Source organism: Macaca nemestrina, chromosome X, assembly GCF_043159975.1.
Source record: "Macaca nemestrina isolate mMacNem1 chromosome X, mMacNem.hap1, whole genome shotgun sequence".
In the NCBI taxonomy this organism is placed as follows: Eukaryota; Metazoa; Chordata; class Mammalia; order Primates; family Cercopithecidae; genus Macaca; species Macaca nemestrina.
This window is the reverse complement of record NC_092145.1, coordinates 53986198-53997098: the sequence shown is the minus strand read 5'-3', so window position 1 is coordinate 53997098 and position 10901 is coordinate 53986198. Positions and strand designations below refer to the sequence as shown.

Genomic DNA, 10901 nt, shown 5'->3' with positions numbered 1-10901 from the left:
CCTAGGAAGTATTTTCTAAGTTCCAGTGCCATCAGAGCTTATAAAGTTTTTAGAGGCAAATCAGTGAAGTTAAGCAACCCACTCCCAACCAGTCTTTCTCTCTCTCCATATACACCCTGTTTCCAGAGATGGAGGGAGGAAAGAAGAAAGCTGCTTTTATCCTTTGTGGTGACCTGGGACTGCTGGGGCTTTAAATCTTTGTATGTTTGTGTAGGAGGATGAGGATGGGGACTTTCGGACTGCTATTCATCCACCTATTCATTCATTCAATTTACTCATTCAACATATATTTATTAAGTAACCTACTGTGTGCTGGGCACTTGGTAAAGGCATATAATCTTATCTATCCTGCTAGTGGCTTCTCCCAGGTCTCTCAGGGTGTTTGGAGTTCATACCCTCTTCTCCTAAGGGCTGGTACGGACAAAAGCAGGAAGGTGCCTGGGGTAGTCATTGAGGGGAGTCATGGAGGAGCTGTATTTTCCCGAATTATTCAAGATCCATTTTGTTTCCCCAATTTGTTGAGGCTTTTTCTATATGTGAGATCTAAGAGGGTATGAAGATGAGATTTAGGGGTGACTGGCAGACTGTCCTGAGCCCAAAACTGTACCTTGAGTACCAGTGATGATTCTAGATCACAGCATTTCAACCGTCAACACTGAAACAGAATCCTGGACTGGCTACTAGGGGCCCCTGCCAGCTGCTGGCTCCGAAGTTGGTTTTGTCTGTGGGCTAGATCAGTGTAAGTTGGGGTCCAGGCTGCTCGCTCAGCAGCCTGATTGATCTCCGGGGTTTTTTTGTCTCCTCCTCCCCAGTGGAAGCCTCTCCTCCTCTCCCCCTCTCCCCGTCTTCCCCCAATCCCTGTCTCCTTCTCTCCCCCTCTGCTTCTCAGGCTCTTCCGCTTTCCTCCTCTGCTTCTAATGAATTGAAATCTCCAAAAGCCGCCACATCTCTGGTAGTTTTACAAAACTGTCCTTGCTCTTCTTGTGTTTGCCCAGTCAAGGGTATTTTTGCCTGAGGTCGGAATGATGCTGTTAGTCCTGGTGATAGGATTGCATAGCAACACAGAGCAGCTCTGAGAGGGGAGGAGGAGGAGAAGGAAGACAGGGTGGTGGGAGAAACAGAGGGAGAGTGTGCATACAGCAGCTGTCGGCATCCCTGTCTCAGGGACTTCTTTGCTGATTCACAGAGGCAGCCCAGCCCCAGCCTCCCAGCTTACAGCTGCCGCCTGCTTCTCAGACCTGACGGAATCAGAAGGTAGGCCACAGAAAAATTATTTCCAAGCCTTGCCCTTGTTCAGCTGGCTGAGGGGAAATGACTGAGGGAGGGGAAGCTCCAGAGGTACTGTGTGGCGGGCAGGGGGTGGGGGAAGAGAGAGAGAAAATGAGTGTGTGTGTGTGTGTGTGTGTGTGTGTGTGTGTGTGTGTACATGTGCCTGCCTGTGGTCTGTTTGCATGTGCTTTTAGGGGAAAACTTGCATTAAAAAATGTCCACAATAAAGTAGTCATCATTTAGATTCATAAAGAAAAAAAAAGATGCCCAAGAATAGAAACTCAAGCCAATTTGAGCAACTAAGGTCTAAAAATGAATAAGAAGGAGGTACACAGTTTGCTTCTCTGAGAAGAGAGGGGCATTTATTTATTTATTTTAGGTTCTCAATAGCATGCTTTTTGTCCAAGGGTGTATTTCTTGGCAGGAGGGAAGGAAAGGTGTGTGGAAAGCATTGGCTAACAAGGGAGGAGAGAGGAAACATGGGACCTTGGAGCAGGTTCCCTGAACAAATGAGTATTCTGGCCAGTAGACAGGACACAGGAGTTCTTTGCTGAAGTAAACCAGGCTCTGACCTAAGAGCCTGGAGCTGAAGGGCTCATCTCATCTCTGCATTTACTTCCTGGCTCTGTTGTTTTTCCTGTGACATTTTTTCCCCCTTATCTTCTCCCCTGGTTTCCTTTCTACACCCCGTAATCAGGAGGCATCTTTCCACTCTTGAAAGCCTAGCTTGGAGTGGTTTCAAATAGGGCTTGCTTCTCTTGGAGTCTAACACCCCATCACCTGCTCTCACCACCTTTCCCAGCATTAGGCCAAGTGCCCCAGACTAGTAAGTGGGCCTGAGACTGTATGGGTAGTTAATGTTTATCCTTCCTTTGGTAGGCAGGTCGAGCCAGGCCTCACAGGTGTTGGGTCTAAGCAGGTGGCAAGGCTGGGATGGGGTGGGGTGGAGTGGGGTAGAGGAGGACGTCAGCAGCAGCTGCTGCCTGCTTCCGTTGAAAGCATGGTGCATGCTGTCTGGAAAAGAACATACTTTTAAAAAATATTTTCATTTTGATTGTCAAAAGAACAAAAGCCTTAAAAAAGCTCTATGTCTAGTTCATCTTAATTCCTGACTTTTCCAAAGGAATCCTTGTTTCCAGATGAAAGGCCCTCAGGTAAATCACCTTTTAAAAGGCCTATGGGAACCACAAGCCTCAGGAGATTTTCCTTCTAAGGTTTGCGTGGGGAGATGATCCCAGAGAATCTCAGGGCCTTCTAAGGAAACCTCCGTGAAAAGGCAGTGTTGGAAGTGGCAGTGTTGTGTCCTGTTTCTGAAAGAAGACCAAGCCCCTCTGTCTCTGGGTGGGCAGGCCTCTGCCCTGTAGTCTTGCTTTCTGTAAACCATTGCTGGGAGATGAAGGCACACGGAAAGAGCTCCTCTTCTTGTGAGATTTGTACTTCTAGGCATTCAGCCTCAGCTAAGTAGCTCTGTGCTCCAGTTCAGATTACCCTTCAAGTCCTCCATAAAGGAGGGGAGCATAGCTTGAAGCAATGAATTTAGCAAAGGCCCCGAGCCAGATGTGGAGAGCACATCTGGGATTCAGCCCTTCTAACTGTAGATGCTCAGAAGTTTCTGATGTTGGATCTGCCACCATGCCAGCTAGGATGAGATCTCACTAATGAAGGCCGAGAAGATAGCCTTCTAAACTTCTCAGGGATACACACTAAGAGGAAACCCATTCAGTGGAAATTATACTATGAAATGACATTCCTCCCTTACGAAGGATTCTAAACGTGCATCAGCAACAAAAATAGCAAGTGAGATAAATCCTTCTAGGATAGCATTTACCAAACCAATGTTCTATAGAGCCCCATCCTGAGAGAATGTTAATAAATTCTGTTTTAAAATAAGTGTTGGGTGTGTGTGTGCATGCATGTGTGTGTATTCTGCAGTTCAATACTTTTTTGGAAATGCTTCTTAACCGAATTCTCATTTTGGAGAGTCACAGTATATATAACGCATATTAAAGACTCTGAGAAGCACTGCTGTAAATGAATCTGTTTAATTTTGTTTAACCCAGTACATCCCAGACTGGTTTGACCAGGGAACACTTTTCTTTATGAAAAACACTTTTTGCCTCTTGCAGATACAGTTTGGGGAATTGCTGCTCAAAAACAAACAAGCAAACTGGAAGAAATTGTCACATGGATAACACTTGTAAAATAATCTAGTCCAACAATGCATTTCTAAACATGAAAAACCCAAGAGGTTAATCATATTGTTTTCCTTCCCATAGCTGATGAGAATCTGGGATTATCTCCTGATTCCCCAGCCCACTGTACCCAACTGCTGCTTCTCTAGCAGGTCCCCTCCTGTGAAACTAGTCCCAGGAAAATGAAGCAGATTTAAGGAATAATCCTTAAATTTTGAGTGCAATATTTACATTTAATACATTTCTTCTAGTATTTTGTTATATGCAAAAATTGTCAACTTTCTTTTCAGCATGGGCTTTGTTGCATTCTTTTAAACAATGTGTTATGAAATATCTTCGTACATTCAAAAAGGTATAAAAATAATATGGTGAAAATCAGGTTATTCACTGCACAGCTTAGTAAAGAAACATTACCAGTAGAGTTGAAACCTTCTGTCTATTCTCCATGATTAAAGTTCTCTCTTTCCTTCCAAAGTGGCCACTATCCTGGATTTGGTGTTTATTATTCCCATGCATTGATGTATATACTTTTACTATACATGTATGTATTTTTAAACAACATATACTACTGCTTTATATGTTTTAAAAGTTTATATCAGTGGTGTATTATATGTATTCTTCTGCAATGTGATTTTTCTTTTCTTTTCTTTTCCTCCTAAGAGACAAGATCTTGTACTGTTATCCAGGCTGGAGTGAATTGGTGTAATCATAGCTCACTGCAGTCTCGAGCTCCTGGGCTGGAGCAATCCTCCAACCTCACCACCCCCCAGGTGGCACCACCATGCCCAGCTAATTTTTTTTTCCTTCATAGAGACAGGGTCCTGCTATGTTGTCCAGGCTGATCTCAAACTCCTGGCCTCATGTAGTCCTCCTGCCTCAGCCTCCCAAGGTGTTGGGATTGCAGCCATGAGCCAATGCAACTGGCTTGAAACTTATTTTTTCTATTCAATGTTATATTTGTGAAAAGCATCCATGTTGTATAACACGGGGCTCTAGTTTACCCTTTTTTTTCACTATTGTATACTCCTCTAATGACTATATCACACTTTATCTATTCTGCTGTTGATGAACATTTAGGCTATTTCTAGTTTTGAGCAATCACAGAGGTACTGTGATCTTTCTTGTGTAGCTATTCTTAGGTGACAGTTTGTACTGGGTAAATATCTGGGTGGAATTGTCCCTTACAGGGTATGTGCATTGTCACCTTTGGGAGACATTGTCAAATCACTGTGCAAAATAGTACTAACTTACACTCCCACCATCAGTGTATAAAGGTTTCAGGTTTATTGCATTAATTGGCTCTTACAGTTTTCTCCCATGGGGATGCGTCTCTGATTTTTTTAATTGGATAATAAATTTTATTTCGCAAAATTGCTTGACAGCTAAACTTCTCAGGAATATGTTTCCTTGTTTTCATTTGTAAATGAGGGGATTGGCCTAGATGATCTCAAAGGTCCTTTCTAGCTTGAAAATCCGAGTTTCTACGATTTGTTCATTAAATGAGGTACATCTGAAGCAGAACCTTGTTTTTTTGGCTGCATTGCAGGAATTATTTTAGGAAGTATAACAAAGTTTGTTACCAATGAAATGTGTATCTTCTCTCTTTACTGCCATGCTGTCAGGAAGAAAGGCAGTGGTTTGAGAGGAAAGACAGTTATACAGTGTTACCTTGGATTGGGGAGAGGAATCTGTAGCCCATGGGAAGGGGGTCTCCTTCCCATTGCCCTGTTCTTTACAGAACCTCTTCATCTTAGAAGTCTTCCCTATCTCTTGAATTTGTTCTCCCAAGAATCATAAATGTTTGCAAGTTTTTTTTTTTTTTTTTTTTTTTTTTTTTTTTTTTTTTTTTGAGATGGAGTCTTGCTATGTCGCCTAGACTAGAGTGCAGTGGCACAATCTCGGCTGGGAGGCTAAGGCAAGATAATCACTTGAACCCGGGAGGTGGAGGTTGCAGTGAGCTGAGATCATGCCACTGTACTCCAGCTGCACTCCAGCCTGGGCGACAGAGTGAGACTCTGTCTCAAAAAAAACAAAAAAACAAAAAAACAAAACAAAAAACAGATGTCCAGGCTTCCTTTCTGCACATACACACAGTAGATTGTTTTTACAAAATTGGAGTTCCATTACACATGCTATTCTGACATTTGTTTGTTTTCTTTGGCTTAAAATATATAACTTTGAAATCTGTCCAAATCAGTGCATATAGATCTACCTCTTTCTTTTTAACAGCTACATAATATTCTACCATGTGAGTGGCTATCATAATAAATAACAGTTGAATATTTACTAAATGCCAGAAACTATGAATTAACTCCTTGCAACAAAGCTAAGATGTAGGTCTTTTTTGTTATCCCTGTTTCACAGATGTGGGTACTGGAGCACAGTAAGACTGGGGAGCTTGTCCATATCTGTGCTGATAAGTGGGCAGGGTGCAAGCCAGAGCATCCTGGTTCAGAGCCTATGCCCCAGACAATCATGCTGTGATATGTCTCAGACATAGTCTACTCACCAGTCCCCTGTTGGTGGACATTTGAGTGAATGCAGATTTTTGCTATTGTAAACAATACTGCAGCAGACATCTTTGTCCACTTCTGGAGGTCTTTTTGTAACATAGGCTCTTAGATTTCTCCGGTTTCTAGATGGAAAGAGCTTATTTACTGGAAAAAAAAAATTTATTGAGCTTTAGGCATTGGGGAGGCTCTGAGCTCAAAATAGGAGACTTGACCAGAATTTCACTTCTCAGATGTCCTGTAAAGATCACTTAAGTGCTTTTCACTGTTTGCCAGCCTAGTGCTGCCCCAGACCTTAGACTCACTGCATCCTGTCTGTTTTTAATTGCTTGTGTCTTTGCCTGAGTAGTGGCATAACTGAGTCAATGCTTGGGCTCCCACCTGGTGGTCCATAGCCAAAAATTGTCTCCACTATCCAGGTATCAGTGATGACAATGCCTCAGAGCCTGGGTTCTAGAATTTACAGAGGCAGAGTAGCATAATGGTAAATAACTTGTATTCTGAGACACAACTGCCTGGGTACAAATCCCAGCTCTTCACGATGTATTCACAATATGACTCTGAACAAGTTACTTACCATCTCTGTGCCTCCATTTTCTTATCCACACAATGAGGATAGCAATAGTAACTACTTTATAGTGTTGTCATAAGGATTAAAGGAGTTAATGTATGTAGACTGCTTAGTTAATATACATAAAACACAGAATACAGTTATTATTTATTTGGCTATGGAAAAGCTGCCACACCAATCTTTCCATAAAATAGTTGATGACCTCCTTGCATTTTGGTGGGGAGTGGAGAGGGGGTGAAGAATTAGCTGTTATTAAATAGGTAATGTGTTCACATGGGTCAAAATTCAAAAAGTACAAAATGATATTTAGTAAAAAATTTTATCTTCTATTGGCAACATGGGGCTTATGTGGTGTGGGGAATAATTCTATTTCTCAACCTGGGAAGTGATTATATGAATTTACTTTATAAAGATTTAATATACTTTGCATATATGCTTTATATACTTTTATAGGTGTATTTCTTATTTTTAAAAAGGGCAGAAATAGTAGAAATCCCAAAGAGATGGGGAGAATTTTTATTGCTCAGTTCCCTTCTTCAATGGTAACAGGCTCTTTTGTATACTTCCAAAGATTTTTTTTTGCATCTATAAGCACATATTTTTAGTATACAAGTGTAGACTAACCACCACCTTGATTTTTCTCTTGTTTTCTTTTAACTTAAAGTATATCATAAGAGATCATTTTGTATTGGCACATAGAGTTCTTAATTATTTTTAAAGTAGCTGTATAGAATTCCATTGTATGGATACACCATTATTTAATCAGTCCCCTAGTGACAGACATTTAAGTTTTTGCATTTTTTTTTTTTTTGCCATTTCAAGCCTTGTTTCAAATGCCGACATCGTACTTGTTATTGTACTTGTTTCAAATGCTAACATTGTACATTATTCCACACAAATTTAAGTAGCATATGTTCCTAGACATCTCCAGTTTTTGGGTGCCTAGCACTGTGTTAAAAATATGTGGGATATAAATAAATATCAGGTGTGGGTTTTGTCCTCCATGAGCCAACAATCTTGCTTTCATACTGAAATCCTAATATTTCCCCTGTGTTTTTAAAGCTTTTTATCTCTGCTCAAGAGAAACAATGCCTTCCCACTGAATCCTCCTGAAACAGCCTGTGTATGGCTTTTAGAATCAGGAAGAGTATTTGTAGTGGCAAAAAGCCAGAGTTTCATGTCCAGCAGGATCCCTAGGGGAGGGCAGGGAAGGCTTATTGCCCCCCAAAAAGCATCCTTCACTCCTGCATATGTCAAAATCTTCTCTTTCACCTTAGCTCAAAAGCTTCTTTTCCATAAATACCTCCCAAATCCCTCCAACTAGAAGTGAACAGTTCCTCCTCTGTGACCTCTTATAGCATGATTTCTGTGTCCTGCTGTCTTAGTTCATTTTCTGTTGCTTATAACAGAATACCTGAAACTGAGTAATTTATAAGAAAAGGAATTTATGTATTACCATTATGGAAGCTGAGAAGTCCAAGTTTGAGGGGCTGTGGTGAGGATCTTCTTGCTGGTAGAGACTCTCTGAAGCATCCCAAGATGGCATGGAGTATCACATGGCTAGAAGGCTTAGTGTGCTAGCTCAGATCTCTCTTCCTCTTTTTATAAAGCCATGAATTCTCCTCCCATGATAACTTATTAATTCATTAATCCATGAATGGATTAATCCATTCATGAGGGCAAAGCCCTCATCAGCTCTTAAAGGTCCCAGCTCTCAATACTGTCACATTGGGGATGGATGTTCAAACCACAGCACCCACGTAGGGTATGAATAATTTTCCCCCCAAAATTATACTTTTTTTGTTTACATGTCTTGTTTCCTACATTTGACCAGTTGGGGACCAAGTCTGATTCATCTTCAATCTCTCATAGCTTTTGCAAATTAAAAAGAGGAATAGGAAAAGAATCAGTATGTGCAGATGGTGATTTGAGATAGGATTGAGCTAGATAGAGGCAGAAGAATCTTTGTGTATAACAAAGAGCACTTGCCCAGGAATCAGGAGGCCCTGGTTCGCTTGCATCTCAGCATCTTCATCTGTAAAGTGGGATCTTAATTCTGGCTGGGACAACTTTACTAGGTTGTGCTTAGGATCATGAAAGACAGCGCAACAGACTACAAAGGCATGCTATATGAATACAGGGAATGATAGTGTTTGGTGCTTAGCAACCCTTAAACATTAACATTTGATACATTAGCAAACTAAGCCTAGAGAGGCAATATGACTTGAGGTCAAGGTCAGGGGTAAGGTCTGAAAGAGCAGAGGATAGTCATTTTAGGACCAGAAGAAATCTATTCCTTTCCTGCCTGTGTTGGTATTAGAAGGTCTGAATTCTCTGACTCCTGGGTTTACCTTAGTTTTGTTTTGTGAAGCCTCAACCTAGCATCAGGTCAGTAGAGGAATAAGAAAGAAGGAAGTTAATCTGGAGATAAATGAATCTCAGAAGAAAAGAGATAGTTGATGAAAAAAGAGATAAAAACGACCACTAAGGTGTGGAGGAAAAGCTAAATATCTTTAGCAATTAAGGAAATGCAAAGTAATCCTCAAAATGCCATTTTCACTCACTAAGTTGGCAAATAAAGTAAGAATACATACTGTTGGCAAGTGTGCTGGGAAACTGGCACTCTTATACATTGCTAGTAGTCGTATAAAATGATGTAACTTTTTCTAGGGCAATTTAGAAATATATATCATAAACCCTTTGATCCAGGAATTCCCCCTTATAGGCAATTATCCCATGGAGAAAATCACAAATATGCGCAAGGTTGTTCTTTGCACTTTGATTTATAAAAAAGAAGAACTATAAACATATGTCTAATTGTTAAATTATGGTGTATCCATTCAGTGGAATACTATACAATGACTATAGCTAACCCTTACTGAGTTGTGCATTGTTGCCAGACACTGTGCTAAGTTATTTAAATTATTAACTTTAATCATTAGAATAATTCTGTGAGGATGCTATCATTATTTATCCCCATTTTGCAGATGAGGACACTGAGGCTCAGAGAGGTTAACTTGTCCTGGGCCACACTGCTAATAGGCTGAATAGTGTGGATTTGACTCTAGGTCTGTCTGATGCCAGTGCCCATGGCCTCAGTCACAGTGCTGTACTTCCAATGCAGCTGTTAAAAATCATGTTTTAGGCTGGGCGTGGTGGCTCATACCTGTAATATAAGCACTTTGGGAGGCACAGGCGGGCTGATCACTTGAGCTCAGGAGTTTGAGACCAGCCTGGCAACATGGCAAAACCCCGTCTCTACCAAAACTACAAAAAATTATCCAGGCATTGTGGTGCACACCTGTAGTCCCAGCTACTTGGGGGCGCTGAGGCGGGAAGATCACTTGAGCCTGGGAGGTTGCAGTGAGCCAAGATCACGCCAGTGCACTCCAGCCTGGGTGACAAAGTGAGAGACCCTGTCTCAAAAAAAAAAAAAATCATGTTTTAAGGGAATAGTTAATGACATTCTAAAATGACCATGGTATAATGACAAGTGAAAAAAGCAGGATACGAAATGATCGCATGTGATGGCAATTTTATTTTAAAAGTGTATGTATATATTTTTCAGAGAAAAATTAAAACTTCATAGCTGTTAGTAATGATTATCTCTGGGTGGTAATATTAAAGATTATTTTTATTTTCATCCCTATTATTTTTTGTATTTCCCAGTTTTTCTATAAAGATCATGTATTACTTCTATAATCAGCAAAAATAAAAATGTTAACATAAAAAGAGGTCTGAAAGCAAGCCTCTTATAGCCTTTATGCTTATAACACATCCATAGCAGTACTTCATTTTTTAATCTAAGTGACTAATGCTTTTGTGGTGTCTGATCACAGATGAGCCATATTTTCAGTCATTCTTTGGGGATGAGTAGCTACATAGCTGTATAATCTCTAGGGACTTTGACTACAGCAAAGTACCCTTTAGACCACAACCTCTTGTGCCCTTGTGATTTGTAATAATCTTCACTCCTTGGACTATAGTCTCCTGAGGAGGAGGGGTGGGTACTTAATGCAAGGAGTCCACAGATCTTTAAATGCATAAATGTTTTTCTCACTCGGTACGTTCTAAAATTACAGCTACTATTGTGGGTGAGAGTGGGTGAAGTGAGATTTTTTTTTTTTTAGTCTTAAGAAGGGCCCCTTATATCTAAAACGTTGTGAACCACTGGAATAGAGTCTTAAAAATAGTGGTTATTTAATTATCAGCATCATGAATAAAAGATGCTCAGTTCCGGCCCTTTGAATCAGGGTTTGTGTGTCTTTGCCCCACACTAAAAGAGATCACCTTATTATTTCCTAGCATCATCTTTGCCACCCATTCTCATCACATTTGTGTACATTCTCTAAACCATCA

General features: G+C 40.7%; 1 protein-coding gene across 3 annotated transcripts in view; it reads left to right on the top strand.

The window, feature by feature from the left end:
* The first annotated feature begins 720 nt into the window (after positions 1–720).
* The window catches only part of LOC105499309 (dystrophin related protein 2), a 44825-nt gene continuing 34644 nt past the window's right edge, over positions 721–10901 (top strand). The window contains exons 1-2 of one of the 3 annotated variants that reach the window (XM_011771836.3): positions 721–739; positions 1187–1254. The gene's annotated coding sequence lies outside the window, so the exon portion shown is untranslated. Of the gene's footprint in view, positions 740–843; positions 1255–10901 lie in introns of those variants that run through there. The other 2 variants (XM_011771835.3, XM_011771838.3) reach the window with 2 other exon arrangements.